Consider the following 21,084-nt stretch of genomic DNA (forward strand, 5'->3'; position numbering starts at 1 on the left):
CAACGAGCTTGCGGAGTGGTTCAATACAAGTCTGAAAGACATGCTCGCCATGTATGTTTTGCCTGATCATCGTGATTGAGACAAAGCATTGGCGTTTGTAACACTTGCCTACAATACGACTCGGCCTGACTCTACAGGTTTCTCTCTATTTTTTTTCTTGTACGGACACGAATCCACGCAGCCATTCGACACACTCCTTCCACGCGTTCTTCACACGACATCAGAATACCCTCGTGATGCCAACGCTATAGTTGAGGAGGCACTCGAAGTTACCCGCTTTCATCTTGAAACTTCGCAAGAAAAGCAACGACAAATCTACGCTTTTCCCCACGAGGATGTCTACTTCAATTCTGGTGACGTGGTTCTTTTTTGAACGCCGTCACGGCGAGTTGGTCTTCGCGAGAAGTTGACTTGCTCATACTCTAGACTATACCGAGTCTTGCGCCAAGTCACCAACGTCACGTATGAAGTGGAACCTCTGGAGACCACCACAGCACGATCATCTGATATCGTTCACGTCACGCAACTAAGGCCGTTCAACTCCAAGCAGTCGAGCGCCGGGTCGGTGCCTTAACCACCGGGGGTGAAGCTACAAAGCGCTGTCGGAGATGAAGAGGACGACAGCAAAGAGCAAGACGACGTTCGCTGATATCCACGTGGACTTGGTCTGGCGTTACGTCTGTTTAGGTTAGGTGTGTGTTGTAAATATATTATGCGATGCCTTTTCTCCCAGTTAGAATATATATGAGCATCTATGCTTAAGTTGGACAAAGGAAAACCATTTATGGGAGAGCAAAATGGTTTGACGAATATACCTGGCTAGTCAAGGCGTGAGTAACAGTGAAATACCGTCATGTAGGTCATGAACCGCTTTCCTAGACATGCGTGGCACGTGACCGTAAACCACGACCTTATGTAGGCGCGTATCAGCCACAGAGGACTCTCAGTTTGTATATGCCCTGGAATGGCGAGAACAGACATTAGGGAGGGTTAGAATAATGCCTCAACTGAAGAAAAACAATTCGTAGAGCTTGCCCTTTTAAGTCAACTTAGGCGAATGACTAAAGAATCCTGGTAGTTCTTCCCATGAGCCTGGTGTTCTGCAGTAGTTTATGTTGCGTGAGGATTGACTTCAACGACTGCCGTGCATTTCGTTTGTTGAAATTTATCAATAAAGGTACTGCGGCACATGCGGCGCGTGCTGGATGAAATGACAAACACGAACGTTCTTTTGTGTACGTCGTCAGTCCCTGCGACCAAGTTTTTATGACGCTATAATTTCCCCTTACTCTATTGGTGAACGGGACTACCTACTGCTAAAAATAAATGTCAAGACCTCCCAAACAACCAATAAAACAATAAACACCAACAGGTATGCACGCCTGGTGTAAATGCTTACAGCGCACTGCTGGTCAAGCTACTGCTATCTTCGCGAAAGAGCGCAAGGGCAAGGCAGGTGGCGTCCCGTTCGAAAAAAAAAGTGCGAAGAGAGAAGAGACGACAGCAGAGAAGGACGGTGTCCCTAGTTTTTAAAATTTCAGGGGCTCTATGCTGCGCACCAGCGTGCTTACGTGTCATGGCCCTGTCGGCTGCCTACGTTAGGCAAAGCCGATGACTTATTTCGCACAGAGACAGCAAAGAATTTCGTTCCCTAGACTAGTGCGAAATGTAGTGTTGTTTACAATCGCTGGGTGGGAGGCCTGGTGTTTTGAGCATGCACTAGATTCTGGATTGCGTAAGGCACATTTCATGCTTACATATACTCTCAATTACGGGAGACCCCACCAATTGTTTTTTATTTCAATTTTCGTCAGTGAAATGTTCCTCAACGACAACTGTACCTATTTTGGCTTGAAGCATGCAAAACAGTACTTACGTTCATCGAAGTCACGCGGAGATGTGTTCCCCTGAAAGGCCGGCCTTTTGAGAAAGAGAAAGGTAGGTGTAAATTCTCAGAAAGCAAACAAGTTATTCCGACCTTCATCTAGGTCATATTCCTGAATATACAATTTCCTGATTTTGTGAAAAACCACACCTGTATCACGCTAATTGGTCAGTGCTCTTATGAATGAGCCCTCAGTTTCTGAAAACACGCTTGGTATGTGTAATCTGAAAGCCGAAATGAAGTCAATGCACACGAAGCCATCGTTGCGAGAAAGTGGCAACACTAGATACAGTCAAGCCCAACACATTTCGCTGTTGTTAATATTTTACAATTTTGCGTCCCCCAACCCTTCTAGGGAACAGTACTAACACCCAAATTGAATGCTGAGCCCCACTAAATTCTTTCTCATTTGTCTGGACACGTTTAGTTAGCATACGTAACCAAATTGTGACGCCAAGTTCCCGAGACAATGCTTCATGGAGACCGTATACACAGAAAAAAATAATGTAAATCTGGAAGCCTACAGATTATCCTACTCCATTAGCAATCCTCTGTTCAAAAATCACGCTGTAAAGCTTTAGCTATCAAACAAACTTCCAGGCCAATGCGGAGGACGTAGCACAGTCAGAATGAAAGCTTCTGAAGCTGCTTTTATTGAACTTTTTGTAAATTCTCTCGGAACAACAAATTCAAGTATTTCTTTGAAAATAATTAAAACGCAAAACACCGCACACTACCACATCCACATAGCCACACGGCCACGTTCCTAGCACGTACAGCGTTCACATTACACGGCTGTACGTATGGCAATGCCGCACAAACATCGTCGAAGCCTATAGCACATAGTATGAAGACATACATAATTTTTCTGTCTTTTCTTCTTTCTTCGTACAACATACAGTGGACAAATTGAATTTCACCACTGAACAAACAGCGTGAAGATGCAGCTGTGTTTATACCCTTTTTTCTGTAAAATATACCTCCAACACATCGCGTGCTGTTTTAAATGCGAAGCATTTTTCAGCAAACTTTGTGACTTAAAGCGTATCTATCTATCTATCTATCTATCTATCTATCTATCTATCTATCTATCTATCTATCTATCTATCTATCTATCTATCTATCTATCTATCTATCTATCTATCTATCTATCTATCTATCTATCTATCTATCTATCTATCTATCTATCTATCTATCTATCTATCTATCTATCTATCTATCTATCTATCTATCTATCTATCTATCTATCTATCTATCTATCTATCCGCTCATGCCTGGGTGCTCTCGTGTCACTCCCTTAATTGGCGTGAACCGAAATTAGTATAGGAGGGTAAGATAGTTTGACGCATAGGACGGGCTGGTCAGGATATGAATAATATCACAATACCGTCGCGTGTGTCGTCAAACGCTTCCCGCCAGACAGTGGAACATACCCCCGGGCGGGTAGGTGCCGCTAGTATGTGGGTATATGTCACAGGTGATTGAAACTTAGTATCTCCTCAGGAACGACGAGAACACACATGGAAAACTTTCACGCGGGAGCATTCAGAAATACCCGAAATCAGTAGCGTCAACCAGACGAATGCAAAAAATAAATGTCAGGGTCGCAGCCAGAATCTAACCCAAGCATTATGCGTGGCAATGAAGCATCTCACCACACAGCTACACCATGTCTCGGAACTTCTTCTCAAATAGACGCTAATCTTCGTGAAACATCAAAAGTGGTTGCAGTGCTGCCTACCCATTTTCACAAACATTACATATGTACTCCTTTGATAAAGCCATCACGCCGGGTGAACGTCACTGTATTTGGTTGCCATGCGCTGAACTTGATCTCTGTAGCAGTGTCCAGGGCCAGCATTCTCACGGGCATCAGTGCTTCGTATCAGCTTCCGGTGTTGCTAATACGCATGTTTTAGTTGGCATCGTTGCGCATGTACAAAAAAAGGTTATGTAAACATCTGCAACTTTTCAAGTTATGTTTGTGCCTGCGATATTTGCACATGTACTTAGCGTCATTTGATGACGTATTGCTCAATAAAAATTTGCAACAAGGTCACCCTCCCTGCACATGCTTTGCATAACGTTCATTCCCAGGTACGTGGAATGTGTCGAATCTTTTTTCCTTGAGGTCTAGAATCTTAGTTTAGGATACTCGCGTCACCAGGAACACGCTACATCCCCTGAATATATTTTAGGCCTTTAGAGTGGCATTACCACAAGAAAGTTGTCAACAATTTTTCGACCTGAAGCTTACGTGGAACGAACAGCATTATTTGCTGATTTTCTCATCACCGAGTTAAGAATGAGCTATTGCCATAAAACTACGCCCATTCAATCATTCTTAACAGGAGTGTAGCCTCTCTCTGCTTTGACTCGGCGCTAAGAAGGTTGTGCCCATACAGCATGCAAATTAGTTTTATAGTCAAGTGGGCTGATTAGAGGCGGCTGGCTTTGCTCGATGTGTCACTACCACCGTTGCTGGAACACCACTGAAGAAGTTCAAACGTGAAACATGGGAAGCGACAATCACTGCCCAGGCCTAGAAGGGGAATTGTTCTTGAGATTTCAAATAAAAAGAGTGAGCCCCCCCCCCTACTGTCTACAGCAAAGGGCGATATATATATAGTAGCTCACAAGGGTGTAACATAAAGAAAGAATAAAATCAGATACAGAAAAGAAACGATTAAAGAAGCTAAAAAATAGCGTCATGGTCTACAGATTCCAAAGACGGGACATTGATCAGCGAGAGCTAGGCGGCACCAGGAGTTCGCGGACTGCGGGCCGTTCAACGAGAGCTACGTTGGCACTTAAGACAGGGCATGACGAAACCACCAAGCACAAAAGCCACCGAGTCAGTTCCTATGCAGCCGTCAAGGATAAAGCCACAATTTGTGCCATATTTATGAGATCTTGCACTATCTCGAGAAAATTGGGCAGGTACGGTGGTACTACTGGTGTTTCTAGCACCCTATAGAATCGGAAAGCTGTGCTAATGCATTCGAAATAAAAAAAAACGTAACTGTGAGAAAAAGACTGAGAGGGATTTTGTGATATGTTCCACTGGGGTCGTGTACTCGATATTTTCATCATGCTGCAAAGGGGCATTGGTCGAACCGGGAGGTGACTTTACTCTTTAATGCCTGAGTTATGAAACTGCCGAGCAAAATTAAATTGTTTCCATTTTACAGTTTTAAATAGCAATTTTTAAATGATGTCGCACTCCATTTATCTAAAATGCATCCTTAAAGCACACTTGTGTGTAAATCGCGAATTATCTATATGCCACAGAAGCGAGGGTCATGCTACAAAAAACGCATTCCAGAACTACGTAACATGTTGCGTGCCACCTCTTCAGTGCATAGACATCAACTAAACTACATGATTAAGGAATGACCTCATGTCACCAAGGCAAGAAGAAACGAAAAATTGAGGACTTTCGCACACGCTTCTCGCTCTCCGCCATCAGATCCAAAACAATTGAATCTAGCTTAAAACACTTTAGACGAGACAGCACTAAGAGTTTTATGCTGAACGCTACACGTCCCGTGAGGACTTCACAGCTGGCATTAAATATGGAATGCATTTCGTGACTCACATTCTCGAAGTTGTTCGTTATGTCGTGAATTCGTGACATTCAGCAGTTAAAGCTTAATGATCGGTTAAGAGAGCATGCATAAAAATTAGCTAAAAGAGACGATAAGCAGCCGCCCCTGGTGGTGCATGCTGTATTCTGTGGCTGTGATGCATGATTCGCCGAGGCTAAGGATTTTAGGAAGAAACACATGAAAAACAGCACACGAAGTTGTAGAGGCCGTTTTATTTCCATAAAACAAAATGAGCACCACAGTGTAGACGCCGCTACGCTATTTTTGTGCTCCGGTGAAATTCATTTTATCGACTCTATGCTGTAAGAAGAAGGAGAAAATAAAAGAGAGAGAAAATAATACGCCTTGGTAATATGTGCGATTGGCTGCAAATATACTTGCTAGTGTGCGCCACAAGAATACATTCAAAGGCCTTGATTGCCAGCGGACCTAAAAACAGGAAAACTTCCATCTGTTTTCACACATGTATTCTTCGTCCTGAAAGCATTCGTGCAATGAATAACAGTTGGAAGTAAGCGCTGTACGTGTTTGGGGCCTCGTTGTATGAGTGTGTGCATGTGTCATTGTGCTGCGCGTTGGGGCTCAAGCTGAAAATCTTAAGCTGAGAAGGCGAACTGTTCTTATTTTTCTATCCTGTTGATAGATCGAACTTCCTGAAGGCTTATTGCTGCTGGTGTGGAGAAAGTCATGTTCACTTGTTCATGCAGATTGAGCTGGTGAATACGGGAGGTGTACGCAGCATTCTAGCGTTTATTTGGCCTTTTTTTTGAACGATACTCGTGAACATTGCCATTTACCTTGCGTCGGGAATGTGAAACACCTTCATATGTTGTCACTGTTAGCCTTCGTGTTTTGAACCAAGATCGAAAGGATACATGTAAAGGCAGCTATTGAACATTTGTCTAGGTAACTGCCCAGGTTTTGCACATCTCAAGTCATAGTACGATTCAATGTAAGCACGAGCACGAGCATCCTTGTTCCTACACTCAACCATGTGTCGAACGCTCCGTTTATTAACTCATGTGCAATAGCACATTCCATTATAGTCGCTACGGCTTACTAACGTTCCAGATTATACTGTATGCCAACGTTCCTGTAGTGCAAGTTATCCGAAGAAGACAAATATTAACATTACCGATTGTGCCGAAGCATTGTTGACAATTAAAAGTAGATTTCTACAACAGAGTTGCGGTTGGTTCTGTACAAAACGCGTGTGTAATAATTTGGATATTGCACTGTAACATATAATTCATAGATAATATAATAACTGGACCAATAGATGAAAATGTAAATAGGCAGAATCCTTTTGCTGAAGTACCGAAATGGTGATCATAGCATGAAAATATTTTAGCAATAGTACTGCAGAACTCAAGTGCAAATAAAGTGCGATTATGTTCCTGTGGGTGCTGCTATTTTAGAACTTTTCTTTAATAGATAAGATACAAATACACACCAGTCAAATTCATTGTGGCGCAGCGTGTCGGTATTATCTGCCTCGACAAGGCCTCCAAATTTGCTGAAGTATTGCGGCACGTTTTTTTTCCTCTTTGCAACTTGCCTACAACAGTGAACGAAGGCTTGTAAATCAGGTGCCGTTCTGAAAAAAAAAACAGTTCAAATATCAAACAATGTACACCTAAGAATTTGCGCTCAGATCAGTAGCACTTCACGATATTCCTGTGTGTTATCGGTAGTCGTGTGCAAATAGTGATTTTCTGGAACCACATCGAATAGAAATTCAATAGTGATGACACATAATCGTATACGAATACAAATCACATACTGTTTTAATTTCGAGTAATTTTTAAATAGTAAGACAAATATTGTGAATTTAGTCCTGGCCTACTCAGAAAGGAATTATCAATGCATCCCCCTAAAACCAGCACATTTATTTAAAAGAAATATTCACAAGCCTCAACAAAGGACCTCAAATGAGGCAATTATTTAAACCCAGACTAGCTCGTCTACAGCCACCACTAATGCATTCGAAATGTTTTCGAACTGCAGCATGAAATACAGCACTGACTAGAGTACACCAAGCTCTAAGTTGTCAACAGCTCGGTGAAAAGCTGATACGCCATTGCTTGCCAAGTTTTATGAATTAGCTATTATATGAAAGTTATGGTAATGGGTTAGCGCAGGGCTCCCCATGAAGAGAAAGGTGGTACGAGCGTTATTTACAGTGCCCCCCCCCCTCCTTTCTTATTAGGTGATTGTGCAGGGCAGACTTTAGACGCGAAATTCTAGAAGTCTAGACATGTGAAAAAATCCAAACCCAAAAATTCGGAGCCTACCTCTAGAACACTTCTCGTAGCCTGAGTATATCTTGAGCGCTACAACTGAAAACCTAAACCAAAGAAAACTGAGACAATATCAGTACTTCTGACAGTGCTGGAAGTGAGAGATTTAGCAAAACTAGTAATTGGGCAGTAAGCCTAGTGTAATCAGCACAATGTAGAGATAATTCGTATGTAGGGTTAGACGTCCCAAAACCACCTGATGCTTATAAAAGACGCGATGATGAGAGGCCTTGGATGAAATATGCATGCTTATTATGCGAAATGTCTACCATGACTTTGAAGAACTTCGTAACGTACGTGATCTATGAAGACGGAAGTCGGTCTTGCGATACGATGACTTGACATCTGTGGCACACACTTGTTATGGCGAGAACCCCACTGCCTTGACCCTCGAAACGTACGTACAACAAATAAATTGCATGTCTACATCGTACACTTCAGCTTCATTAACGTACATTCGCAGTGGCTTTCCCTGTTTTGGGGAACGCACGAGGGAATGCCCACCAGCGTAAATTACGCAGTAATGATGCCCACGGACACGTGAGGTACATTTGTATTCCTACACACGATCCGCGCATTTGCCTGGGCATACGGGAAACAATGGCACAATAAAAACAGAAATGGCAAGTGGAGGTAATGGTAAGGGGTCAAGTAGAGGACGCAGGGGTACGCGTGGGCAAATGTTGTTTTGTAACATTGTTACCAAGTTAGCCGAAAGTGGTACCTCAAGAATGTATAGGTCGAAATAATGACGATTATGTTGGAGCACGTTCTGATTGAACATGACGTAGATGGACAGTTCTGAGCAAAAAAAAAAAAACACAGTAGTCATAACGGGTTCCTGACATCTCTTGTTCTGCCATCTATGAGCAGTCATTCACATGCGTTTTTGCACTGAGACATACATACACGACAAGAAAGTTCACTGAGCATAGTTAGTGCGTTAATATCGACAGCGGTTGTGTTGTGCTTCGTGGAGCACAGATGGAACCATGGAAGGCCGCTTTTATTACTTCACCGAGGATTTTATCCCGTAGTCCTCCTATCCCCAGCATACTGCGTTCGAACACTCAGCCATACGCCTTGCTTTTGTCGGCATGACAACGGCAAGCGTTTTACAAACATTATATACCCCTGCTGGTATGCAGACCTCGCAGAAGGTTTTTTTATTTTTATGCATTTCATATACCCTCAAGGTACAAACGTACATTGAAGAGGCGAGAGGCATAAGTTAGTACATAATAACTACTTGATTATAGGTAATCATATGGTGGTTTTGGGACATTAAACCCCACATATATATCTACATGAATATAGGTGCAAAATATAAATAGAAAATGTCACGGTGGCACTTAACAAATGTGAGTTACAATACAAAGGCAAATGTAGACATAATTGTTATTGCAGCAACCAAAACACTCAGTTGTCTCGGGACTGTAAGAGTAAGAGCTCGTTGAATATAAGTACACTCACTAAACTGCCAAGAGGTAAAACATAACGCGAGAAATGGTAAAAACCTGATAATAATGAAGAAACCTAATGTTCAAGAATAACAGTTTTTAAAGCGAAATTTGTAGGAGCATAGCAAAAACAAATATAAAAAGTAAAAATTGCATAACAAACCCTGATGTTAATTTGAGATGAAACTCTAAAGAGCAATTTCGAAGTTGATCGTGTTTGTTATGCTTCTGAGTGTTGCAGGTAGGTCGTTCCAAGAAGTTCGTTGGTAGTTGTTCAGAATGAAACAGACTGAATGATTCTGTATCTTCTCTAAAAGTTTTATATACTTCTCATACACGGTGTCCCATACAGACGATGCACATTCAAGGTACAGTAGTAGTTTTAGAGATCATGGAGCTTGAGAAAGTTTCCGGCGAAGGTATCCTAATGTGCCAGTGGCTTTGGTAGCTTTGTGATCAATATGAGGTTTCCGTGATAGGTTGTTAGTAATATGAACACCCAAGTATTAGTATGATGCTGTGCATTGAAGTGGAGTGTTAATAAGTGCGTAAGTAGGTGAGGTCAATGCAGAACGAGATATCCTCATACTTTTACATTTTTAACATTTATTTCATATACCATATTGGACACCTCTTAGTTATGTTAATAAGATATTTCTAGATTATTTAAACGTCTGCGCCATCAGTTATTGTTCTTTACATGACGCAGTCATCTGCAAAGAGGCATATTTACGAGGATACAGTAATCGGCAAGTCATTATTATAAATTAGAACTAGTAAAAGCCCAAAACAGGCGAGGTCTTATGGAACCCCGGAATCAACAGGAAAAAATGAGGAGTTAGTTTCGTTAGTGGTGTCAAATTGAACAAGTAATCTCAGAAAGGCACGAATCCAAATACTTATAGCTGAGTCGATATTTATAATGCTTAGTAAATGATAATTAAATGCTTAGTAAGCAGTGCGTGGTTCACTTTGTCGAATGCCATATAAAAGTCAAGAAATATAAAATCTGTGAAAAAAACTGCGATCAAAGTTTGCATGGAGAAAACTAGTAAATGCGACGAGCTGGGTGTCACAGAAAAAATGATTGCGAAATATATGCTGCATATCTGTGAATAGGTTGTTGTTTCCAGAAAATTACCTAGTTGTGTTTTAATTATATGTTACATTACTTTGCAAGACATTGATGTAAGAGAAATAGGTGTATAATTATGTGAGTCATGAGATCGTCCCGATTTGTGATAAGGGATTACTCTACCAGTTTTTCAGTCATACGGTAAGGTGCTAAAGTTCTATGCTTACCAGTAAATACGTTCTAGTATGATTTAGCAGTAGTCGGCGGTGCTTTAAAAAGATTGGAATTGATTTCATTGAACCCGCGTGGTTATTTAGATTTTAGTTTATGATTAATGGCTTTGATACCGGCGGAGTTCAAAACTGGGGGATAGATTAGGTTGTAAAAAGTAGGACTTATTTAAGGCATCGGACCAAGAATGCTAGGAGGTGAGAATGGCAAAGCAAAAGTTTTGTTTAGCAGAAAAGAACATAACTAGGAGGGAAGAACATAGCAGCATATTTTTTGTGACCTAACGCCACTAAATTTTCTTTTAATTTGGAAACTGTTCTTCGGACGCGGAAAGGAGGCCCATACTGTACCCACTCAAGATGTAAAAGAAAAAACAAGAAAAGAACACCGCACTCAACTCGCAGCGTCAGAAGCTTTCGCGTTGCACGAAACGCAGAGTGGTCTTTCTGCACAGCGAAATTCACAGGAAAAAGAAATTTCTCAGACCACTAGGTTCTGCTCAATTTTTGCTGATTACGTTCAAATGTATCTAAATGAAGGATCTTGCAGCCCGGTTCATGGCCCATCCCACTTAGTAGGTGAGGGCCACCAGCAAGACTATGTCCACACGCTGACATAGTCATCATCATCATCATCATCATCATCATATTTATCAACACTTGTATTGCGTTGTTGAAACAGAAATTTATTACGCCTTTGTGTTTCAACAACGCACTACAGAAAAAAGGCAGAAGTGATGACTCGGGTTTTTACGCTTACGTCCCAGTTCCCAAAAAGATGCTTTCCTGCCGTTCCAATCGGGCGTGGTCTGCTCCTGTGATGGTGCTGGTTTGTTGGCTAAGTGCCAGGTAGTTGGACTAATTTTCTAGTAACTACATGTGCTCTTCATTTTACGTAATATTTGTTTTTCTTGACTCTCTCTAGTTGAGGTTGCACTGACGTCCAGGAATTCTCCTGGTCAGGATCATCCAACGTGGACGGTCTGTCTGCATAACGATGACTTACCGCTTGACCTACTTCTCCGCAGTTGCACGAACAGCATTCCCATTGATCTGGTACCCTGGTACGCGCATAATTAGGTTGAATAATCTTAAAGCATTTAAAAACAGCTTCATGCAGTGACTAGAAACTACCAGAGCATTACCGACATGTGGCTGTTTGGTCGTCATGAAGTCGTGTGGCGCTTGCTAGACCGGACATGTGCAAAATATCTTCTGAAATGTTCGACTTTTGCATCGATAACGGTGAGTTTGTGCAAACCACCACATCTGGCTTGTACTAAAAAAGTCGTGAGAGGCACAGATTCATCAGTTTAGCCCTGCCTAAACTTTTAAGAATCTTTCTGTGGCAGGCATGGTGGCTGTCTGACGATGCAATCGAGCTGTACACAACAAGCGAGTCCCTACGGAGTCAGTGATTACAATTTTTGCTGGCAAGTCATGTTCATCTGAAATTAAAGCATGGCCCTTAGTATTTATAGTGAATTGACTACCGCCACGTTCAGTACAATGCCGCTATTGTTGGAGGTTTATGAATAATGCAGGTGCATGCAAATCCGATGTGCAATGTTGCAAATGTGGTGAAGCACACTTCAACCGAGAGTGCCTGGCCTAGGGTAACTTGAGCAGCCTTTGTGATGGAAATCATGCTGCTGCCAATGCAGATTGCTCACTTAAACAACAAGAAATGCAGGTGTCCGAAATTGTAAACAAACGGCGTTGTTCTACGAGGGAAGCCATTGCAACTGTTAATTAGAAGGCTGATGATTATGCTGGTGCTGCAGCCCACCAAACGATTATGAAGACGTCTATTGCGCACGCAGTTGAGGCAGCAGAAGAAAGACCTATGGCAAGAATACTGCAGCATCCAGCAGATAGCAACACCAAGCGCATAGCTCAAGTTGTCCCCAATCAATTTGCTAAGCTTCGAACACCCCTATCAACAGGTTCTCCCGAGCCTCTTCAACTGCTACTTGTAAATGTGGATGATTCAGCTGGTGACAATACGGGGAATACTGCCGCTAACATCCGTGGCGTCTCAGTATGTAGTTTGGTACCTGGTCAGGAACCTGTACTAGACTTACAGGTGGCCACAGATGTCAATCTTGACGCCCGGGCTCCAAACCACAGCCAGTTCTCGTTGGACTTTGCTAGCCCCTTCCCCTCAGTCCAAGTAAAAAAAGTCTCCGCCTAGTAAACTGTTCAAGGAGAGTATTTTAAAGAATGTCTTTGCAACAATTCTTGCACCAAAATAGCCTCCCTGAAAGTATTACAGTAGAGTTCTCGCTCAACATTTTTTTCCTATTACTGATTTATATTGTTTTAGTGCTCAGCTATATTATGATTTAACTTTATTATAAGAACCTTAGCTCCCTCTAGATGAGAATTTTTACTTTAATATTACCTATTACTTTTAATATTAGCTACTTTATTATTACCGCCCTTCAAGAAGTAGTGGCCTTATTAGATTGATATCAAACAGAATTTTACATAAAGCAAAGATCACATTAAAAATCATCTCTCCAGACTGTGAAATATCAGATATAAACATAACACTTACAACTGGTCAGGATTTTTCAGTAGCCAATGCTTACTTCCCGTCAGGTGTCCATGACACCCGCACATTGGACACTATAATTGGCACGTGTGGACGACGTCTTCTATTGGCAGGTTACTTCAATGCCCATCATGGTACTAGTAGGTTAAAACCTGATTAGTTTGGCAGACGCTTGTGAAATCGGGCATGACATAATCATCTGACATGCTTAAATTCAGGCAGCCTCACGTACATGAGAGGTCGTATTGTCTCAGCTTGAGATTTAACTTTTGCAAGTTCCAGCCTTGATGTTTTAGCTTGGTGAGTGGTTGATTGTGCTACGAATAGCGACCACTTGCTAGTAATGTTTGAAAAAATGAGTTCGGTTGCTCCGCTAGCTTTTAATGTATGGAGGTTCATAAGTTTTTCTAAATTCAATCATTGTTTGCCTTATTTTCTTCTATAGCAGATCCAAGCTCAAAGTTGCAAACTTTGAGCAACTGTTCTCTGCTAAAAAATTCCCGAGAGAAAGCTAAATTTGTTGTTTCATCTGCTAAGTAGAACTCTAATTCTCCTTCGTGGACTGATAAGTGTTCGAGGGACTACAGGCGCCGTAATACAAATAGAAAAACGTGCTGTACAATCAGTGCCCTCATAATTGAAAAAAATATCAGTTATTCGCAGGTACTTTTACACGAATAGCGTCGAAAATAAAAGAAAAGTACAATATTTACAAATTCTACTATCTCTCAAAGTCGAAGAGTAAAAATGCACTATATAGATTTCTGCGTAAAAAAGAAGTTAATTCAGCGGCCTGTAAGACAGATTCTTTTGTTTTCATCCGCAAGAAATGAGACTCGTTGGAATTAAGTGATTGGCTGGGGTATAGAGCATCGTTTTTCTTCAAATTATCACCTCCTTCAATGAGTTCAATATCTGGTGAAGAATTCACTGAAATTTCTGGGGCAGCACTGTCAAAGTTGTCAGCTAGCCTTTCATCAACCTCTCCGGGCCCGGACGCAGTCACGACGGCTATGCTGACATTGCTAATTATGAAATGTTAAAATTATTCATTATATGTAATAATTTACTGGTTAGGAATGACGAGGCTCTCATCAGAGTACAATATTGGGAAGGTGATACGCTTACTTGGAACTCTGGGTAAGGGATATGTTTTGGACAATAGTATAAGGTCTACCGTGTTAACTTCAAATTTAGTAAAATTGATCAAAATGCTTTAAATATTCCCATCCACAATTTCATAAATGAGCAATAAACCATAAATTCATCCCACACTGGCTTCAAAGCAGGATGCTATATATGGCCGGCCTACATAGACCTTGAGAGTCACATTCAAATAATTGGGCGTGAAAAAAATTTGCTGCGTAAGTCCCAGTGGACATCGCAAAAGCATACGATAATGTGGAACACGTAGTTTTAATTAGGCGCCTCCACAACCTTAAATTACCGAGATATATTCAGACATGTTTTATAGAATTCTTGCGAGATAGAACATTCTACTGTTTACAAAGCGGCATCTCATCTGCTACGTATGTACAAAGAAGAAGCATCCCGCAAAGGGCAATCCTTTTACCAGTGTTACTTATTATCTTAATGAGCTCTATACTACCACATACGGACCTGCACACAATGGTTATGCTAATGACATTATACTTGTTTTGCATCAGCAGATGGTATTCACCATCTATAAGGCATTTTACAGGGATACTTGACAGCCATAAAAGTAGGCTCGATTATATGCATTTGCACATAAATGTTAGCAAATGAACTTTATTGACATTCCCTTTAGGATACTCTATTTACATAACGCCATATTTTCATCCGACATATATTCCACGAGTAGATAATGCTTGGTGTATTGTAGCATATATGTTTTGGTGTAATACAGCACCAATCTTTGTCTTGAGAAAAAGCACGTTGAATATACCACAGCAGAGGGTATTCGCATGGCTGCATTATTAAAGATACTTTATAGTTGTCGGATAGGTATGCGTAGAAAAAAGCTCCCATGATTTCATTGCAAGCACTGGGCGAATTCTTGTGTCTGCGTGCATATTATTCACTGGGGCGCCTGCGTATAGGCTTCTTCCTCTTGTAGTGACCGAAAGGCAACTCTTGAGGCTATGGATAGGTCTTCCTAAATTCGCAGCAATCAATGTTTTGTATATGGAAGCTTGGATACCCTGACTCGATACCAGGTTTAAAGTGCTAGCGTTGCAAATATTTCTAAGTCGGTACAAATTCACTGCAAGACGTTCAAAAACAATTGTTATTTATCGTCCTGACCTATTTTTTGGATCCTATGGAATGAAAAAAATGTATGTCTCGAATTCTGGCTATACATAGTCTTCTTGACACGTTATATGTTCATAATAACTGAAACTATGTGAACGTAGTTCACACGTACATTGTGCGACCCACAAGCTTTCCTATAAATAAAATAAAAGGAACCATATTGCGCGCAGAGTAGTGTGCCCCATTGGTCTAGTTCGCTAGCGCTTGTGCACAACATGTAAATAAAAACAAAAAAACATGTGCACCCTATTGTAAATAAAACTGGTACTCTGTAAAGAAAGCTTAATGTTATTTCAAATGATTAAGTGCGCATGGTGGCCTGTCGAAAACAGTGTGTAATCGTTTCATGTTTTGTTTAAGCGCAGCATAATCGCATTTTCTTTGTTTCAGTGAGAATTTGTGATGAATCGACACCAGCAATAGCGAAATATTTTAAGTTATCATTACAGTCAACTCTTAAATTAAGTCCTTGAACGGGTGAGGAACGTTGTGAATAATGCAAATAGGGGGTGGTATATTAAATGTGGTATGTAGTGCGGTATATGTTGGTGACTGAAACTTGAAATGAAAACAAATGCTGGAAGATTGATTTTTTTCACCAAAAAGTTGCCATGCGGTTCGATTGCATTCGTTGACATGTTATAATATTCATGCTTCAAAAATCTATATATGATAGGTATATCAATCAGAGAAACACCCTTGGGTGTAGTTTGTGTACATACACCTATAGTACCTCCCAAATAAAAAGAGGTATGCGAAGGGTGCGTTTACGTAAAATTGCATTTTTTGGCGTGGTAGCGTATTCTAGCAGCGCCTCTACAACTGCCACAACTCGTTATCTTGTTTGCCAAAAGCGAACACGTTTTCTTTATCTGTCGATTTATGGTGGTGTAGGCTGCCGCGGCGAAACGCAGGCCACGCGCTCACGTGTTTCCTTTATAAAAAAGGACACTGTGCATTGTCTCCAAGGGCAAGATGGTGGCTCTCGGGCTTCACTGGAGCCAGACCGATGCTTGCGAAAGATTTCAGTTTAATCATTCCTATTACTTTTGTATTTTAGGGGCTAAGCTCCTTAGCCCACAGGTCGTTCCCTCCTATGTAATTAGTATGTAGCCACATCGTTTATCACTTGCTTAATAGATGGGATTGTGTGTTTATGTCATTGAGAATAACAGAATTAGATGGCTTTAGTGGTTTTCGCAGCAAATCCATGGAGTGAATGATGGCGAGTGGGGCCACGTGTCCATCCGTCCATCCATGTATCTAACCGTCTGTGCGCCCGTGCTTCTGTCCGTCCCTCTGTGCTTCCGTTTGTAATTTGGTTCATGCGTCCATCCATGCGTTCATCAGTCCATCCGTGCTTCTGTCCGTCTGCGCGTGCACTCCTCTGTCCATCCGTCCATAAGGATGCATGAACAGATGGACTCACGGATGGTCGGATGGACGCTTCACCCCACCCATCATCAGTCACTCCGTGGATATGCTAAGATTTTTTGGTTAAAGATAGCATTATAGGCGTTGCTCGTTCATTTTACCCGGATATGAGCTCTGCTAGCCAAAAAGCAGCAAAAAATGCAGAGTTCACTAAGACACACTCATCAAATATATTTTACCCTGTGGGCTCACTCGAACTCAGACTCACCGAAAATTTTCTCAAGTGGACTCGTTCGAGCTCTGGCTCGCTAAATGACCTGAACCACTCGAATTCAAGGTAGCATAAAATCACTTCTTCAAAATCACTCAAATTCACAGTTTCATTTCAGTCCAGGGGAGTCTGAATGAGTCGAGTCGCGAATTGGCTTTCACATATTTAGTTTGTTGTAACATGTTTGAAAGAACCTTTAACAGCATTATCTGGCACAACCAGTGTTGTACTAAGTACCTTTTGGTCTCGTACTTTCATATGCGAGTCGGGAGAGTTTGGATTCTTGTAAGAAGATGTTTATTGAAATATATTACTGAGATATTTTATTCAATAACATCTCATGAAAGAAATTCTGGGGGAGGAGAGAGAGGTCAGGACACCTTGCCCACCCGTAGCTCACCGCTATAATAAAAAAAGTGAGCTTATATATGAACGCTAGGGGGCTGAACTACGTGCATGTAGACGTGAGTATGACTGTGAGGCGGTAGAAGGCTAATAATAACAATGCTGAAGTTGAGTACCACCACAGGTTGGCGCGAAATGGTGGAGCTTTGTCAGACTCACTCAGAAAATATATTTCGTGCTTAGGGCTCACTCGGACATCGCCTATCTAAAGTTTCACTCAGCCAAGCTCCCTCAGCTCAGTCTTAAGCTTGCTAATGTACCACTCTCCCAGACTCGCGACTTGATCCAAGTGTTCGTCAGTCTGACTGAGTGGACTGATGAGTGAGTTCACCGATACTGTGCTGCTAGTTTTTTTTATGGCTCGTAGTGAGCGTTTTATTGGGAGCGTGATCATTGCACATGAATGACAACACACAGAGATGTATGAATGATGGACATGTCAAACCCCAAAGTGCTTCGCACTTCTATATTTAGTCTTTAACCCACCGACTGCTGGTTTTTTCAACATCACAACCACGGAATAACGTTTAGCGGTGGAAGAGAAAAAAAAAAGATTTGCATTGCCCGCAGCTGTTAAATTTCATAAGCACAATCTCAGTGTATTTTCTCGGAAGTAACATTGTGTTAAAATGATTCAATTTTTGTTTGTGTTATGAGCCACAATGAGCCAAATATTGCTAATATTCAACGAGCGCCATCAAAGGTAGTAAATAAGGGGCAAAGATTTGCTTGGTTTTATTCTATACAAAAAAAAACCTGACATATTATGTTGCCAATTGATTTGCTATTGCTAGTAGCCCGACTAAAACACAAATTTTCCGCTTTGTGTCAGTCTAGTTTGCACGTATTCACTGCATATACGCCCTTTTTTTATGGCAATGAAGCAAGCATTTCGTCGCAATGCTCACGGTTTTGTGGTGGAGGCATAAGAAGTAGAGACTGATATTTTGCATAAGTCGAAATCTGAAAAATAATTTCTTGAGCCATAGTCTGTAACCCTAAAACCTACAAATTGATTTGTTAGGAAGCACACAAATAAGCGATTATTTTGTATTTGCGATCATATTGCAGGTGTGTAGGGCATCTACGTGCAAGACGCAAGGAGCCGATCGTAGAAAGTAGTCGTATCGCGCATTCCCATTGGAGTTTTGTGATCCCAGTTATTAATCAAAAAAGGTTGCAAGGCGGGCTTTTTTGTAAGGCGATTCCGAATAATGAAGGTAGCGCGATGAAGAAAACAGTACACAAAAAAAGAACACGCACACACACAGATAGCGGTATACGAGTGTGTATCTCCATGTTGCTTTGTTTTGTCCCAATTCTGTGCGCTATCTTTGTTATTAAAAATGCTGTTTCAAAATTCTATCATATCTACAAATCTTGCAGTCAGCACAAAGTACTACTTTAGTAATTATGTATTCATACTTCATGTGCAGAAGACACTCAGATTTCCTGTGAGAATGACCGATAATCTTTCTCTTCATGTTCTAAGAGAACTGTTGATGCGCAGCTTATACCAAACGTAATTTTTTTCGTGTTAGTGGAGAGAGGATGAACGGTACTTGCTCTGTCAATGGGTAAATATTTAGTCAAATAATTATTAAATTACCTCATTCAGCTTATGCAAGAACTCCAGCTTGTGCTTGTGCACATTTTGAAATATGTCGTTTATCAGGCAAGAATCGAGGGAAAAAACTTCACAACCTAGACGAGTATATTTTAAGAAAACAGCTGAAAAAAAAAGAAATTATTTGAATAAAGAAGTTAGACATGGAGCAAATACAAGAGCTATAAATGTGAAGACAGTAACGCATGATTTCTTACTGCACTAAAATATGTATAATAGCGTTTTAATGTTCCCGTTGATATAAATAAAATGTGATTTGCAAGCCAAGCCGAGGTGACCAGTTTTTGTCATTTGCAGAGACCTCTCCGCTATTCCAAAACACACATTTGTGTTCGAAATGGACGGCCATCTGTTCAGCGGCACGGCTACGAAAATGCAGGGCCCCAAAGAGCACACAGAACTTTGGTCACGTACGTATCGATCTTACGTAGATCACAAATAGCAGACGAAGGTGAAGCTCACTTGCGCTCGTTATTGTTTACATGAATATAAGCTACTTCTTTACTGAGGGATGTCAGCTACATATGCATGCGATGGTCTCTGCTGTTTGCGATCGATACCACATAATGTGATGCCTACGTTCTATAAAGATCAATTGCAGCATGAAAATGCCTCGCCTTACGCTTGCGTTTTCATTAGACTTGCAATAAATATTGTATGAAGAAAACCATTTTGTGCAACTGAGTGGTAGTTCTGTCAGCTGCTGTTTTTTTACCATGTATTGCCTAGTAATATCACCAAAACAAAACCCCAAAACAAAGTCTATGAGGGATTTGTAAATTGTGTCTTGTAGCACATCTTCATGTTATAATTCATTTCTTAAGACTAATGTGATTTTTGTTTTCTGGTATAGAAATCCTTGTACATAAAATGAAAACACAATAGCCATTGCTTCTGTTCATGAGTATAGTGTTTCAAATTGTTGATTGTATGATATACATCCCTCATTGAGTGACTCATTTAAATTTATGACCTTCGTGGTTTCAAGTGACACTAAGACCTGTAGTGAGTGCGAACATTTGAAGAAATTGTTGTGTGAGTGCACGGCATCGGTGAGGTTTAGTATGTTCAAGTTGGTCCTCGAACGCTGATTTTGAAACTATAGGCGTTATTCACTAAGCGGCTTTTCCGTTAAATGTGATAATGAAAACCCCAACAAACAGAATATTTCTTGCACAGTTAGAAGCCCTTTTTTATGTATATGTCTGTCTCCAATCAAATTACGCGGCATGGTAGTGCCACATTGAAAATGGGCTCTGATGTGGTAGTTTTTCATTGCTGAATGTATAGAGGAGCGGCGCCACCGTTCTAGAGAAGATGGAAGAAACGATTACAAAGTTCTCAAGTTACACGCGACTTGCCGAAAATATGAAGCTTGTAAAGGGAAGTTAGTCCTCCAAAAGCTCGTTGCTGAGTTTGCGCAATAGGAGCCGGTCATGACGGTGAAAAAAGGTGCTTCGTTGTGTTGAGCCCACGAAGTGCAGGCGGAATGTTGCTGTCATCGCTAAAGCATCAGAAATTCCACAGCTTGAGGCAATCGCTCAGAGCACCTGTTGGCCACCTGAGAAGGGACATTGCGTTAGAAAGAGAGCAACAGGACGGCCATAGTGAGCTATAGGCTTATCACGGCTGCCTAGTGCCAAAGAGTAGCGAAGGCTCATCACAGTTTTGCATCACCAATGCTTCCTAAAAGATGTTTCGGTGACATCTTTTAGTTTTGTAGCACCTGCAACGCTCTAAAGCAGTTTATATCTAAAAGTGGTCGTAATGCTGACGTCCTTAGATTCTCTGTAATTGCCGTGCTTGCGCTCAAATATTTATATTAGCATTTCGGGAGCCTGTGCACTCTTTTTTTGTTAGGTGACACATGAACAGCAGCAAACATTAGAAATGGTACAGCGAGCACCGTCACACACAAATACTGTTTGAAAGAGAGACAGACACACACGGTACAGAGAGACAGACACACGCGAATACTGTTTGAAAGCATTGCGCAT

The sequence above is a fragment of the Rhipicephalus microplus genome, chromosome 2 (assembly GCF_043290135.1).
Source record: "Rhipicephalus microplus isolate Deutch F79 chromosome 2, USDA_Rmic, whole genome shotgun sequence".
Classification (NCBI taxonomy): Eukaryota; Metazoa; Arthropoda; class Arachnida; order Ixodida; family Ixodidae; genus Rhipicephalus; species Rhipicephalus microplus.